At 40.8% G+C, this 15353-nt stretch overlaps 1 protein-coding gene across 1 annotated transcript in view; it reads left to right on the top strand.

The window, feature by feature from the left end:
* LOC131678871 (metallo-beta-lactamase domain-containing protein 1-like) overlaps nucleotides 1-15353 on the top strand; it is a 459847-nt gene that overhangs the window by 106446 nt on the left and 338048 nt on the right. The window lies entirely within an intron of this gene.

The raw sequence follows: 15353 nt of genomic DNA, 5'->3' as shown, positions 1-15353 counted from the left end.
AACACTAACTTTTCACTTGATAATACGATGCACGCAGTACCACCTAGCAGCAAAAATGCGAACTATTGGGTTTTCGCCATGTAAATTGTCGAAAAATCCCATACAAACTTCTGGTACGTTGGTCCGGTAGCTAGACTTCTCCGATTTGCTTCAAATTTGGTGCAAGTACTCCTGGTGGGACCCGGAATCGACTCAGGGGTGGGCCGATTGCGTATTCAAAAATTCATTATTTTTCTGGGCAGTCTACTGAGCATGCTTCATAGCTCAACACAGGTATTCGACTGGAAGGCTGGACTTTCCTAAATTTCGCGATTGATGTGGATGTAGCTGTTGAAAAAGCTTCACAGGCCCTCCAATTCCTCTGAATGCACTGTTCAACTAAACACAACTATTGACATATAAAATAAGTGAGTGGAAATTGACTTAAAAATCACTGGGGCTCCTGTTAAACTAACTTAGACAAAACCTAGTCAAAATCTTAAACAACTTTTCCGGATGATTTCAGATCGATTTCCAGTTGTTAACGAAGTTGTAGACAATTAAATTGTCTATCAGATTCTCACTTTTCGTGTTGTTCGAATGTCTAAAGCATCATCTAGGGGTAGATATGTGAACTAGTTCTAATATAAAACCTATGATTTCACGAAAAAAAATTAAAAAAAAAATGTTGCTCTAAACCCATCGACAGATTATTTTATATTTGGTTGACCACATTGTCACTTGTTCAACTTTACGAGATATACAGCGCTTGCAGGTCCGCCTGAATCATTTTATAATTGGTTGGAAATGAAAGGGGATAGTTCCTTTTTTCATATCCTGAAGTTTCAGTGATGCTGATTTTTTTTGCCCAAAAGTTGTTGAAAAAAGACACCGTGATTCTAGCTACCATAAGCAAATCAAAGTCCCCTACATCGTTGAGGCCAGGTAGAATTATTTCTATTATACTGAAAACCTACACCTCTACGACTAATTTTCAACCAATCGCCGTCGGAGTAAGTAAGTAGCTGTCGGAATCAGTGTATTCCGCTTGTTGGAAAATATCGGTAATGTTTTCAGTTTTTGAAAAAGACGATAAGCAAAGTATTACGAATTACCGTGGCATAACCTCGCTCTGCACTGGATAAAAGTTGTTTGAGAGCCTAATAGGAAATATGTTCTCTCGTGAGATCAAAGCATATATATCGAAGGTCCAACAGGGCTTTTTTGCAGGCAGATCAATGACCACAAATTTAGCCAAATTTACCTCGCACTGCATTAAAAACATCGAGAATGGGCCACAGGTAGACAATGTATACACTGATCTTAAAGCTGCTTTCAATAGTGTGGACCACTCTCTTCTTCTGGCCAAGATCGAGCGGCTGGGCGCTCCATCAAATTTCACAAGGTGGCTTGAATCATATCTCGTATATCATACTCTGTCTGTGAATTTACGAAGTAACGAATCATGTAACTTCATCAACTTGTCGGGTGCACCTCAAGGGAGCAATGTCGAACCGTTACTTTTCTTTTTATACTTCGATGACGTTTGCTATGTAATACCTTTAGGGTGCAAACTTGTATACGATCTCAAACTATTCCTCATTGTGCGTTCAATAGAGGACTGTATCGAACTTCAACGATATCTAGATGCTTTCTGGAACTGCTAAATTCGCCACTTGTTGGCTCCCCGCGTGTCCAAATGCTCTATAATTGCGAATGAAATTCGCAATTATAGAGCATTTGGACACAAAAACACAGAACACAAAAACACAGGACACAAAAACACAGAAAAATTTCAATTCTCTGGAGCTACGACATCGCCGGACAATCGCTCCTTGGTGTACTCCTGGACTCGCAACTGACATTCAGAAACCATTACTCTCACGATATTCATTCATTCATTTATTTAGTTCAACACCAATTTCATGATAACACTGAATCAACAATTTGCCTCCACAATACTCGATCTGTAGCTGCAGCTTTCCAACGACGGTTACGCCCAATACTCGCCAAATCACGTTCCACCTGGTCCGCCCATCGTGCTCTCTGCGCTCCTAGCCTTCTTGTACCAACCGGATCATTAGCAAACACCATCTTTGCAGGATTGTTGTCTGGCATTTTTGCAACATACCCTGCCCACCGTATCCTTCCAGCTTTGGCCACCTTTTGAATACTGGGTTCGCCATAGAATGCAGCGAGCTCGTGGTTCATCCTTCGCCGCCACACACCGTTCTCCTGCACACCGCCGAAGATTGTCCTTAGCACCCGTCGCTCGAAAACTCCTAGCGCTTGCAGGTCCTTCTCGAGCATGATCCAAGTCTCGTGCCCGTAGAGAACCACCGGTCTTATAAGCGTTTTGTACATGGTGCATTCGGTGCAGGGGTGAATCTTTCTTGACCGCAGTTGCTTCTGGAGCCCATAGTAGGCCTGACTTCCACTGATGATGCGTCTTCGGATTTCACGGCTCACGTTATTGTCAGCCGTTAATAAGGATCATAGGTAGACAAAATCCTCTACTACCTCGAAGGTATCCCCGTCGATCGTAACGCTGTTTCCTAGCCGGATCCTATTGTTTTCGGTTCCGTCTACCAGCATATACTTTGTTTTGGACGCATTTACCACCAGTTCGTCCTTCGCTGCTTCGCGTTTCAGGCGGGTGTACAGGTCTGCCACCGTTCCAAATGTTCGGGCGATAATGTCCATGTCGTCCGCGAAGCATACAAATTGGCCGAATTTCGTGAAGATCGTGCCCCGGCTGTTGAGCCCGGCTCGTCGCATCACACCGTCCAGAGTGATGTTGAATAGTAGACACGAGAGTCCATCACCTTGTCTCAGTCCCCGTCGAGATTAGAATGTACTGGAAAGTTCACCCGAAATCCTTGCGCTGTTTTGTACACCGTCCATCGTTGCTTTGATCAGTCGAGTCAGCTTCCCGGGAAAGCTGTTTTCGTCCACGGTCACGGCCGATACTGTAGTATTCCGCCTTGAAGTCGATGAACAGGTGATGCGGTCCCAGGTATTCACGGCATTTCTGGAGGATTTGCCGTACGGTGAAGATCTGGTCCGTTGTCGACCGGTCATCGATGAAGCCGGCTTGATAACTTCCCACGAACTCATTTACTTTAGGTGATAGACGACGGAAGATGATCTGGGATAGCACTTTGTAGGCGGCATTCAAAATGGTGATCGCTCGGAAGTTCTCACACTCCAGATGGTCGTCTTTCCTGTGAATGGGGCAGATCACCCCTTCTTTCCACTCCGGTAGCTGTTCGGTTTCCCAGATCCTGACTACTAACCGGTGCAGACAAGTGGCCAACTTTTCTGGGCCCAACTTGATGAGTTCTGCTGCGATACCATCTTTGCCAGCTGCTTTGTTGTTCTTGAGCTGTTGGATGGCATCCTTAACTTCCCTCAACGTGGGAGTTGGCTCATTCCCGTTCTCAACTGCACTGACGTAGTCAAAGCCTCCGTTGCCTTGGTCATCTGTAGCTACATTCTCCTCGCCGTTCAGGTGCTCGTCGAAGTACTGCTTCCACCTTTCGATCACCTCACGGTTGTCCGTCAGCTGGCTCCCGTCCTTATCCCTACATGTTTCGGCTTGCGACACGAAGCCTTTGCAGGATGCGTTGAGCATCTGGTAGAACTTTCGTGTATCTTGAGAACAGTCCAGCAGTTCTATTTCCTCGCACTCCGCTTCTTCCAGGCGGGGTTTTTCTCCCGGAAGAAGCATATCTGCTGCCTCCGCTTCTGTTTGTATCGTTCCACATTCTGTCGGGTTCCATGCCGCAGCATGACCGCTCGCACTGCATTCTTCTCCTCCAAAACCGCTCTGCACTCCTCGTCGAACCCATCGTTCCGTCGTCTCCGTTCCTCGTATCCGACAATGTCTTCAGCTAGGTTGTTGATGGCTGCTTTTACTGTCCTCCAGCAGTCCTCTAGAGGGGCCACGTCGAGCTCTCTCTCTCTCTCTCTCTCTCTCTCTCTCTCTCTCTCGTCCGGCAACGCTGCCTCGAGGTGTTGCGCGTATGCAGTGGCGACATCTGGTTGCTTCAGTCGCTCCAGATCGTACCGAGGTGGCCGTCGGTACCGTTACATGATTAATGACGGATAGTTTTGGGCGCAATTTTACCATCACCAGGTAGTGGTAAGAGTCGATGTTGGCGCCACGATAGGTCCTGACGTCGATAATGTCGGAGAAGTGCCGTCCATCGATCAGGACGTGGTCGATTTGCGATTCCGTCTGTATCTCCAGGTGTAACGATAAGGGACGCTGTGCTGGAAGAAGGTGCTACGAATGGCAATGTTCTTGGAGGCGGCGAAATCAATGAGTCGAAGGCCGTTCTCATTCGTCAGCAGGTGAGCGCTGAACTTTCCAATCGTTGGTCTGAATTCCTCCTCCTGGCCTACCTGAGCGTTTAAGTCCCCAATGATGATCTTAACGTCGTGGCTTGGACAGCGGTCGTATTCTCGATAGAGCTGCGCGTAGAAACCGTCTTTGTCAACATCGGTGCTTCCGGAGTGAGGGCTGTGCACGTTTATTATGCTGATGTTGAAGAAACGGCCTTTGATCCTCAACCTGCACATTCTTTCGTCGATCGGCCACCAATCGATCACGCGCCTTTGCATATCTCCCATCACAATAAAAGCTGTCTCTAGCTCATGTGTGTTGCCGTAGCTCTGGTAGATGGTATGATTACCTCTAAACGTTCGCACCATGGATCCTGTCCAACACATCTCCTGCAGCGCTACGATTCCGAACCCGCGGTCCTTGAGAACATCGGCGAGTACGCGGGTGCTCCCGATGGAGTTGAGAGATCTGCAGTTCCACGTTCCGAGCTTCCAATCGTTAGTCCCTTTTCGTCGCAGTGGTCGTCGTCGCCATTGGTATCGGTTCGCATTCTTATCTTGTTGACTTTTCGCTGCAATTGGTTTTTACGGCTGGGTTCGCAAGGCCTGACACCAACCCCCTAACTTTCTGGAGAACCATAGGGCAAAGGTGAGCTTAGAGTCTTTCACTGGCACTCGGACGATGATCAGCCGCCCCTAACATGGGGAACAAACCAACCCTCCCGCAACTTGACGTTTAGCCTGAGTTGCTTGAAACCACCGTGTTTCGAATGATGTCGCCACCATAGAACGCCGTCCACTAATTGCGATACTGTAAATTTCTATGCGAGAAAATAATTTCGTGACGTCTTTTACGAACTTGTTTTCTTTATTTACATTCGGAAGAGATAATCAAGATTATCATTTCAAAACAGCGTAATAATTTAAGATAAATACAAACAAGTTAAGGATTACAAATTGTGCCGAATGTAAATATAAAATGCATGATTTGATTTGATTTCTAGTGTGAACTTTTTCCTCTCCCATTGCCCTTGAAATATCTTTCGCATATGACAATTCTCGAAAGTTTGTCGTTAATCTTTAAATACATTTATCATTTTTCACTTCGCATTTAACAAAGGCAGGATTGACTTCGACTGTTTATTTCTGAAGGTAGAGCATCTAACTGATAGGTGCTGCGACATGTACGGTGCAAAGGTTTCCACGAAATTCAGAAGTGATGACAGTTCATTTTTTATCGGAGAGGGAGCAAAACAGTCCAGTATCATTGTGTGTGTTTTTTACATTGCAATACAAATATAACTAACTAATATCTTAAGACTAAAAAAAGGTGCTCACTAACTAGTATAAGCGCCACTTGTTTATATGCTGATGATTCCAAAAAATCATGAATCATTTAAAAATAATGCATCGGAACAAAGATGCATTTTTATAACAAAACAACACCAAACGCCCAAAAAGTCTTCAAAAATGAATTATCGAAAGTAAAAAAAATTGAACAAGAAAATTTTCACTGTGAACAAGTTTACGCTTTTTTTTTAGAAATTGTTCTTGAATAAAAATTGATCCGCCATTTTAGACCCACAGACCCAAATAAAGTGGTTTCAACGATTTGTATAGGAGCTGTCAAGTTGTTCCCCCTCTGGAACAAACGCTGTTTTGAACCGCTCCTCATGGAGATCAGACGCTCAGGCGCTCAGGCTTGCAGCAGCAAACCCTTCCCTGTAAGCCTATGACCAAAGTTCCCACCGGGGTTGGTTACCCGATCTTCCCTAAGGTTGTTCGTAGTTCCCGGCCAGTACCACGGGGAGGGATAAGAGTTGCTGGGAAGAGGCTCTGTCTTACGCATTACCCAGCCTTTACCGACCACTCTCACGATATATCACAGGCAAATAGAAATCATGGCTTCATAATAAAAATCGCTAGCGAGTTTACTGATCCAAATTGTTTGCGGGTACTGTATTATTCACTTTTACGATCTGTTCTGGAAGCTTCAGCAGCCATTTGGTGTTTTTATACGAGCATTTGGACTAACAGAATTGAAACAGAGTGCAAGCAAGATTCATCCGCTTTACTCTTAGAAATTTTCCGCGGCGTAACTCACCTTACATCGATCGCTGTCATCTGCTCGATATGAAGGAAAAATATTGACTGGCCAAATTGATGCTCCATATGGCCTCTCACAAATCAATATCAATGTACTCCCCAGAAACCTCAGATCGCATAACTTTTTAAGACTTGACTTTCAGCGCACTGAGCACGCTTAGAACGAACCCAAATGGAAAAAAAGGAAGCGTGATAGAGTATTTTTTATTTATTCTGTATGAATTGAACTTGCAAAAGATAAATAATTTGATTTTTTAACAAAAAGTTTAACCTATTAAAACAAATTCTTGTTTGGCCAATTTATGATCGTAACACCCTGTATTTGTTGGTGGATCGCCACCCTCCATAAAGCAGTCGGTATTATGAAGCTTCTACAGTCAGAGTCATTCTTGTTGATTTTTCTTGTGGAAATATTTGAAAGTATCATGTTTCTGCTATCGTTATTAAAATCTAATGGAGAATTCTTTGCCAAGAAGCTTGTTTGAACTTTGACGGAGAAATTCTCCAGTCAGAACAGGCCCGATCCATTACAATATCACCTTAAGTAGCGGAAGTTTTGTCATTCAAATAACGCTCAAAAGCGGAACATTTGTTAACTCGATTTTATCCCCCCTCTTAATCTGGATGACTTCACTTTAATAAGAATTGTATATTCAGGCACACTCCGATTTGCATCACAAGCGCCTCGTATTATCTCGTTGATTTAATCTGGTTCTTATAGATAGAAAACAGCACAAATCACTTTGCCAAGTCGGTCAAATTCTAAATGCTTACCGGGTGTGGAAAGTCCGGTTGAATTTAGCTGGGAGGTAGATCCACTGCCAATCGGAGACCTTTTGTTCCAACTACTCGAAAACAGAATTAAACAGCTTTAATTTTGTCCATTTACCACTTCCTTCAAAAACAACTCTAAATCAAGATAAAAAGTCGTTCTCCAAGTTCTTCTCTATCTTTATTTACCGCGACGCTATTTTTGAATCCCCACCATCAACCCACTCGGAGCATCTTTTGTTTGCCTCCGGCTAAACGGACCGTTTTGTGTGCCCATGAAATCATTGTTTGATTTGGTGCCAGCATCAGTAACGACAAATAGACACAATCGAAGAAAAATTAATTTGAAACTCTCGTCCTGTCTGTTGGTTGGCACGTCCGCCGAGACCCATTTTCACCAAGTGGTCTCCCCGTCCACTCAATGGCGTAGCCGGAAAATTATCGGCGGGAGTTTTGGGAGTTGGTTTTTAGGGATTCAATTTTTCTTTAAATAGTAACCATTTAACCAAACTGAATTCGACTACAAATTCCATCAAAACCAGAGCACCATATGTATACGCAACTGGTTCGACCCAAACCGTCACCGGCGCCGCCGCCAACCGACCGAGCGGAAATTGTGAAATCGGGAAGTGGATTTCTGGGCGAGCAGAAAACGCGTGAAATTGGACCATCATTGCTGCTTTTCTTCCTTCTCGCTGGAATCGATGTTGATCACAAAAATGCCAATCGCCATCGGTTCGTTTGACCGCCCGTCCATTCCGGTCCGGCCGTTTGTCAGTTTCCAGTTCAATACCATCGCTAGCCGGTAGGTGGTTTTTCGGCAGGCTATCGCTTTATAACTTCATAGTATCCGATGGGATCTGTCTCTCGGGCTGTACGAATGAAATGGGACACCAGTAGTAGCAGTGTTCGGATGCTGGTTCGATGTTGCTCAATGGTTGGAGGTTATCAGGTTGGACCCGGCGGAAAGGTACACTGTTGTGTGTGAAGCTACTACACCTGCTGTCGATACATATTGATATTGCGTTTCAAAATAGCGCACATGTGCGGATGACGCGGTAGGATCTGGCGGGAAATTGGCTGACAGAATGGCGGTTTCAAAATAGGGATCCTAACCAGTTTGGTAGTGAATTACGGGCTATCGCTAAAACTGTTTAGAGCCACATTTAGGCCGGTTATTGCAAAAGTTTTGTCATCCTATTGCGATACCTACATATTTCTTGCCGGTTATGATACTGATGCTGGATTAAAGGCTTTACATGACTCCAAGTATTATAACAGCTAAAATATCTATTTCACGTTAAGATGGGACCGAAAAAAATCATATGAAACTGTTTCACTGATTTGAATAAACACTTAAGAGGCCGTTTACATACCACGTTAACGGGACTCTTTATATTTAATCCCGTCCTTCCTATCCGCGGAAAAGCCTGTGTTATGGAATCTGTACTAGGGTGTCCCAAAATGACATCATGTTAAAAAAGTCATCGGGCTCACTTCTTAAATGAAAAGTTTGGGTAGCAGGACCACTTTCTTCTTTGGAGTGAATTTGTTAAAACGCTCCCTACTAGTGGCGAATTTTGATTTTTTTGTAAAATGGGCCGATTTTGGGTAAAATATCAAATTCATGCTTGTTGAAGTGCTCCTGAACTGTCTTAGATTTTTTTCAGAATTTTTTTATTTTTCTGGAGATCCAAATGGAGAAGTTTGGTTAATTAGTTTGTACAAATTGTGGATTATAAGAGTGGCAGAGCCTTTAAAAGTTGGTAAAAAGTTTAATTTTTGGTGTTTTTTCATTAGTTTTTCTTAAAAACTGGGTATTTACAAAATTTTAAAAATATAGGAAACAATTCAAATAGTTGAACCAAACATAGGGGCGTATTTTTGCTGAAGAAAGTGAATAGCTATTGCTAATGGGGTATGAGTGATTTAAGTTTTTGCTAGATAATCTTTTGATATTTTATGCTATTTATAAAAAATAACACTGTTCTACAAAATAAAACACCATAATCTGTACCTTTTGCTTAGTGACAAAGTTGCCATATTCATTGATTTTCTTTAATATTCTCAAAAAAAAATTCCTAATTCGTTGAATATTTGTTGTTATTGTTATTTTTCATTTACAAAACACAGAATTGATCATTGGCTTAGCTTAGCTTAAGTAGACTGCACGTAGTTGCACATCGTGATTGACCGAATGAATAAAAATGCACAACGAACCAACAGAATGTTACTTGGGATAAATAAAGCATTCTCACTGTGCATGTTTACTGATTCAATACTTTAATAAACTGGTCAATAACGACGCCGACATCGACCAAGGCTATTCTCTACGAGAATGATGGGAAAGGAATTGTGTTAGTAGGCAAGGAAAAACATCAGGATATGTCTTGGTGGACAATACGATCTGGGCAGTACGCCCTATAAAACTCAAAAGGCTGGTGATCTCACACATGATGAATGGAAAGCGCTATCTAAAGACTGAGAACGGTTTCATATTAAACTTCGGTACATTTACGATAAAGCGGAATCTGTGAACAGCGGATGGGGTAGTAACTTCTTATTTTGTCTTATTTCCTTACTTAATTACTTTATTTTACCCAATAGGAGGAGGTGTCGAAATGCAAAACAAATCACCTTTATATCTTGGTTATCTTGCTCAAATAAATCGTAATGTTCCCTAAACATCAATAATTATTATAAAATATGAGCTAGTGCACATTCACACAAAGCATGCACATCCACACAAATCAAATCCACCCGCACTTTTTTTGCCATTTTTACACGGATTACCGGTCAGCGATCACCAACCACTCACACCTTCTGCAACCAAGAAAAAAATTCATTTATGTTGAACTACTTTAAAAAAGTGCTGAAAACAAAAGTTGTTCTATTCTATTCTATTCTAACCCTTACACAGCCAGCATTGAAAAGCATCCTGGAAAACACCGCAGTTATTCTTTAGTGTTTTTCTTGTCAACATTAATATTTGAAGCATATTATGTGTAATTTGTCGCAAATATTAAAACGGCCAGGCCTACTGTGCAGAGTTGGGTTAAAAGGTGTTTCAAAACTATACGGCAATTAATTTATTCATTTAATGATTAATTTAACTAACGAATCGTTTTGAATCTTGAATGAGGAAGAAACGTGGACAATAGAGATGGTCGGGTTTCAATTTTTTCGAACCCGAACCCGACTCGAGCCCGAGCGCATGAAAATTTAAAAACCCGAACCCGACCCGAGCCCGAAATTATAAAATTTGAAAAACCCGAACCCGACCCGAGCCCGAACATTTTAAAACTTAAAAACCCGAACCCGACCCGTACCCGAGAATGAAAATTTTGTAAAACCCGAACCCGACCCGACCCGAGAATTTTAAAATTTGAAAACCCGAACCCGACCCGAACCCGAAAATTTAAAATTTGAGAAGCCCGATCCGAATCCAACTTGCTAATACGGTGAATCAACCAAAGTTCTCGAAGATTTTTAATTCTAGGCACCCGATCTTGACCCTTGACTCATCTAAGAATAGTAGAATCACTCGAATATGAAGTAGCACCATACGCATTGAGTTATATCTGCATTTGGAAAAACAAATCACTACCGAGTAGAATCCGCATTTATATTAACTATTATTGAACGTCAAATTTGTAACGTGCTGAGAAACTTGATAAATCATTGATATCTTAACCGGAAATTAAGTTAAATCGGCGGCCAACTCATGGGGAAACAGAAAGCTTAATGGTCACAGTTTCCAACAACCTTGCCCGTCGTAATTAACCAAAATTTCTGATTTTTTATCAGAATTAAGATTTTTTATCAGAAATTAAGCTATGGCAATTGGCAATTCGTATTCGACAGTTTACATGACGTCACCCACGTTACTGGTTGGAACGGTCAAACCTGCATCGAAGGGTATCGATCATTTTCTGACGTTATGTTATGCTTCAGATTATACGGTATGCGCGCCAATAGAGATGCTTCGACATCTCCAATGGAGCTCTCAGAACGACTCCAAACTTAAAAATCCGTTAATGGCTTCAACAGAACACACAAAATTTTTGCGATCATTTCGTTAAGTTCGTGGAAATTCATGTATTTTCATGAAGGAATCCGGATCCTGCAACAGCTCAGCCCGGGAACAATCTGACAGAAAGTGCTTGTATCATATATGTACCACTGATTTGATAATGGTGCTATTATCCCATCACCATATTAGTGTCATGAACAACGAAACCTGGCGGAAGTGAAGCTAGGTTTAGGTCTGATGGAACAAAGACAGTTTCTAGAAAATAAATTTGGCCTAAACTATCTGCTTTTAAAAAAATAATGTGCCCTTTTTAAATTTGAGCTGCCATAATGACACCAAAGTACCACCAAATTTATGAGTCCAAATCCTTATTTTTCCGTTACAGTTTATTGCAAGAATTGCAAGAAATCTTTATCATAAACCAATTTGATTATTAAACTTCCGTGAAGGCAGGTACAACCTATTTGTTTCATTTGACCAATTTAACAGTGCTTGCCTTATGTTTGTTTGGGGAACAAATGTACCCCACAAAACCGTTTGCGTTAGTGTTTTGTCATGTGCACATAATTCAAAAAAAAATATTATATCTTTTTTTAAAAGCAAAATATCGATACATAGTAAGCGAGAAACTTGTGTAAAGTTGTAGGAGTTCCAACTCAGCCGAATAATAGTATCTATTATTTGGTATAACAAAGCACTATAGCAAAGTAACTAGAAAATGCGTTTGGATCGCATTTTTTGCTTTTGCGGATGAAAGAGTCAAAATACATTCGTGAATATGATTTGTATATAGTATGCAAGACGCATCATTCGATTCGTTATCTTCTGCAGCCCAGGCTCTGGAACATACTTACTTTATATACACGTACAATGCACCGGCTCTACCTTTTTCTTCGACGCCTTCCTGTTTCATCTCTGTTACTGCATATTGCTGTATTTTTAACGTTTGTATTGGCGTTTGGTTTTAAAAAAGCATCGAAATAAATATACTTTTTGACCGGTTTTTGAAAAAAAATTGTTCAAAAGGAAATTTAATAAGCTTTACAACGTCGTATAAATGGTCAAAATCGATTTGAAACTACCGGAGTTATAGCAATATGAAGAAAAAAAGAGAATGTTGACGTATTTTAAAGACTTGTTCTATACAAAATGAAATATTACCTAATTAAATTGCCAAAACAAGAATATTTTTAAACATGTTACTTTACGAATGATTTTAGAATAAAACTGTCCAATTTAATTATAAATTTAATAAAAATTAGACATACTAGAGCGAGTTTCGTTCTGGGGTACGAATGTACCCCACAAAACCGTTTACGTAGAGAAAAAGTCGCCGCGGCCTAAGTATCGGTTTTAAAGTACTTGTAGAAATTTATATTCCATTATAGAAAGTTGAACCGATATTTTCCGATAAATTCCTGTTGACGTGGTTTATTATAACTATCATGAAAAATAATACGCAAAGAGATTTTAGATGTGAAACACGTATTGTTGAATGATCTTTCATCAATGTTCGTTTAAAAAATTAAATAATTCAGGCAGTTTGCGAATCTGAAGAGACGGAATTTTATGCTAGAATGAAAAAATACAATATTTGAGCACCAGAAAATACGACGAATTCTAGCGATTCAGAGGTGCTAACATTTGGTACGGTTATATGTGTCATCCATTCGTATTTCGAAGCATAATTCACTATTACAAAAAGACTGCGTTTTGTGTATAGACGCAAACAGTGTCATGAAATGGATGGGTTGTTTTGTTCAAACCCGAACCTGACCCGACCCCGATAATTCCTAATTTGAAAAACCCGAACCCGACCCGAGCCCGAAAGTTCAAAATTTCATAAACCCAGACCCGACCCGAACCCGAGAATTTGAAGTTTGAAAACCCGGAACCCGACCCGAACCCGAGAAGCTTAAATTTACAGAACCCAAACCCGACCCGAAACCCGTCGGGTTCGGGTCGGGTCCGGGTTTCGGGTCCAAAAACCCGAACCCGACCATCTCTAGTGGACAACCGTACCGACCGTTTCAGTTTATAGGATATTGGGATATATCGTTGGGAATGACTTGGCTAAGAAGGTTAATGTCACTCCTTTGGTCCTTGGGAATGGGTCAGAGGGATTTACTCCTTGCCATGGCTAATAAGCCTAAGTTAAAGCGCCTTTACTCGCTCTGGTGCTGAAAGCAAAAGTTCTTCATTCAAGAACTCATTCCATAACTGTGCCAAAAGATAAACAAAACTTATGCACAGAGTGACTAGATTTATCTTTTTATTTTCACTGGATTCACTAAATGTTTTGGTAGGTTTTTAATATTGTTGGATTTGTAGGATTTTATGCCTAACAGAAGCGAAAAACTAGTTCTAGAGTCGGCGGCGCCCTATGGCAACAATAATGTGCAAAAAACATCGGCAGTCCCGCCTGATTTTCTGATAATCGGTAGCAGTCCTAAACTCGGTCTTGCTGGTCACCCTGTTTTTACGGAGGAGTGGATTGACATTTTGATGCAGTCCGGGGACAACTTGACAGCTCCCATATATTGGACTCATAAGCAAATTTTGTGGTGATTTGGTGATGTCATGGCGGCTCGAATGGAACAAAATTTGAAACAGGCTCATCCCATTTACAATTTTCCATATCTAAACAATAAACAATTTAAGCATTTCTAACATCAAATTTATTTCGCTGTTCACATTAGAAACTGTCCCCATTCCCCTATATCTAAACAGAAACATAGATGCTATTTGGAATTTAAACAATCCGAAAGAAAATAATCGATTTTCGGAAATACAAGAAGATTACTTTCAAAATCGAGCCACTACCACTTATGTTGGGATTTCCGAAAATCTTCCGAAACTAATCAACATCTAAAGAATGAAATCCTCCGGTAGAGCCGAGTGAAATGCTAAAATAACTCTGAAGGGATCCATACCAAAACCATCGCAACATCTTCCGGACAGAATTATTGCAAAAGTCGAACAAAACTCTGGCCGGAGTCGAACAAAATTTTACATTCCTGGCAGCATTCTTGCTGAAACCGAGCACTGCCGGTTTGCTGCCAGAATTCTGATAAAAGCACACAAATTTTATTCAAAACCAATTTTGCTAAATGTGTAGAAAATCCTACATATATTGTTTATTCTCCCGATCAAAATATTAGAATTCTTGACCTTCTTAATGAACTTGAATCAAGACATCGCATGTTCACGAATTGTTAAGCTTGGTGATTTACTTTCATTGGCCAGAATGTTTTCATTTATGTTTCATTTATATTGGTGTTCTATTTATATGGTTTTATATTTACCGATTACAAACTTCACACAACAAGAAAACCAAAACATTTTTAGGAAGGAAGAGAGCCGGTTGCTAAAAAACAACGACTTCCAGCTAAATTTATAATAAGATTTATGTAACTTTGCTGACGGTTTCCAATCAGGAATAAATTTGTTCTCTAATAATGGCTTTCTTTATCCACATTTTAGAATACGCTTTTTCTAAATGTTGTTCTAGCCGCATTGACGGCGTTCATAACACACGCAACGAAGCACGCTTTTCTCTTGAAACTTTTTCGTGTTGTTGTTCGTGGTACTCGTACAGAGAAGGCATACTAGTGCCACCATCAAATTGGTGGTACATATATGAAACAAGCACTATCTGTCAAGTTGTCACTGGGTTGTTTTGATGCGAGAGGCCCCAGCAGAGCTGCCAGATGATATTGTTGAAAAGCTTGTTGTAACAAAATCTGTATTTGTCTGTATTTAATGAAGAAAAAGAATTTTGATAATTGATGAGCATTCATAAGTTTGAAATAATGTCTTTAATAAACTCAAGCATTAAAAGGAAATTTAAAATTATTGCTTTGACATAATCTGTGTATTTACCGGTTCCAAATTTTGAACATGGAAAATGTTATGGTTCATTTCACAATAATTTATTGAAGAAAGTACCATTGTTAATGAAAACGGCTGCAGAAAGGGTCCACCAAATGGCTGTCAATTTTTTTTTATGAAATCAGTACTGTGTATTGAAAATCTGCATTCTGTGTCAGGTCTGCATCCGCGCGGTATGCAACCGGCTTTCCACTGAGACGTCTAAAAAATTGTTTCAAAATCGTTC

This window comes from Topomyia yanbarensis, chromosome 2 (assembly GCF_030247195.1).
Source record: "Topomyia yanbarensis strain Yona2022 chromosome 2, ASM3024719v1, whole genome shotgun sequence".
Lineage (NCBI taxonomy): Eukaryota > Metazoa > Arthropoda > Insecta > Diptera > Culicidae > Topomyia > Topomyia yanbarensis.
This window is presented reverse-complemented; position numbering and strand designations above follow the sequence as displayed.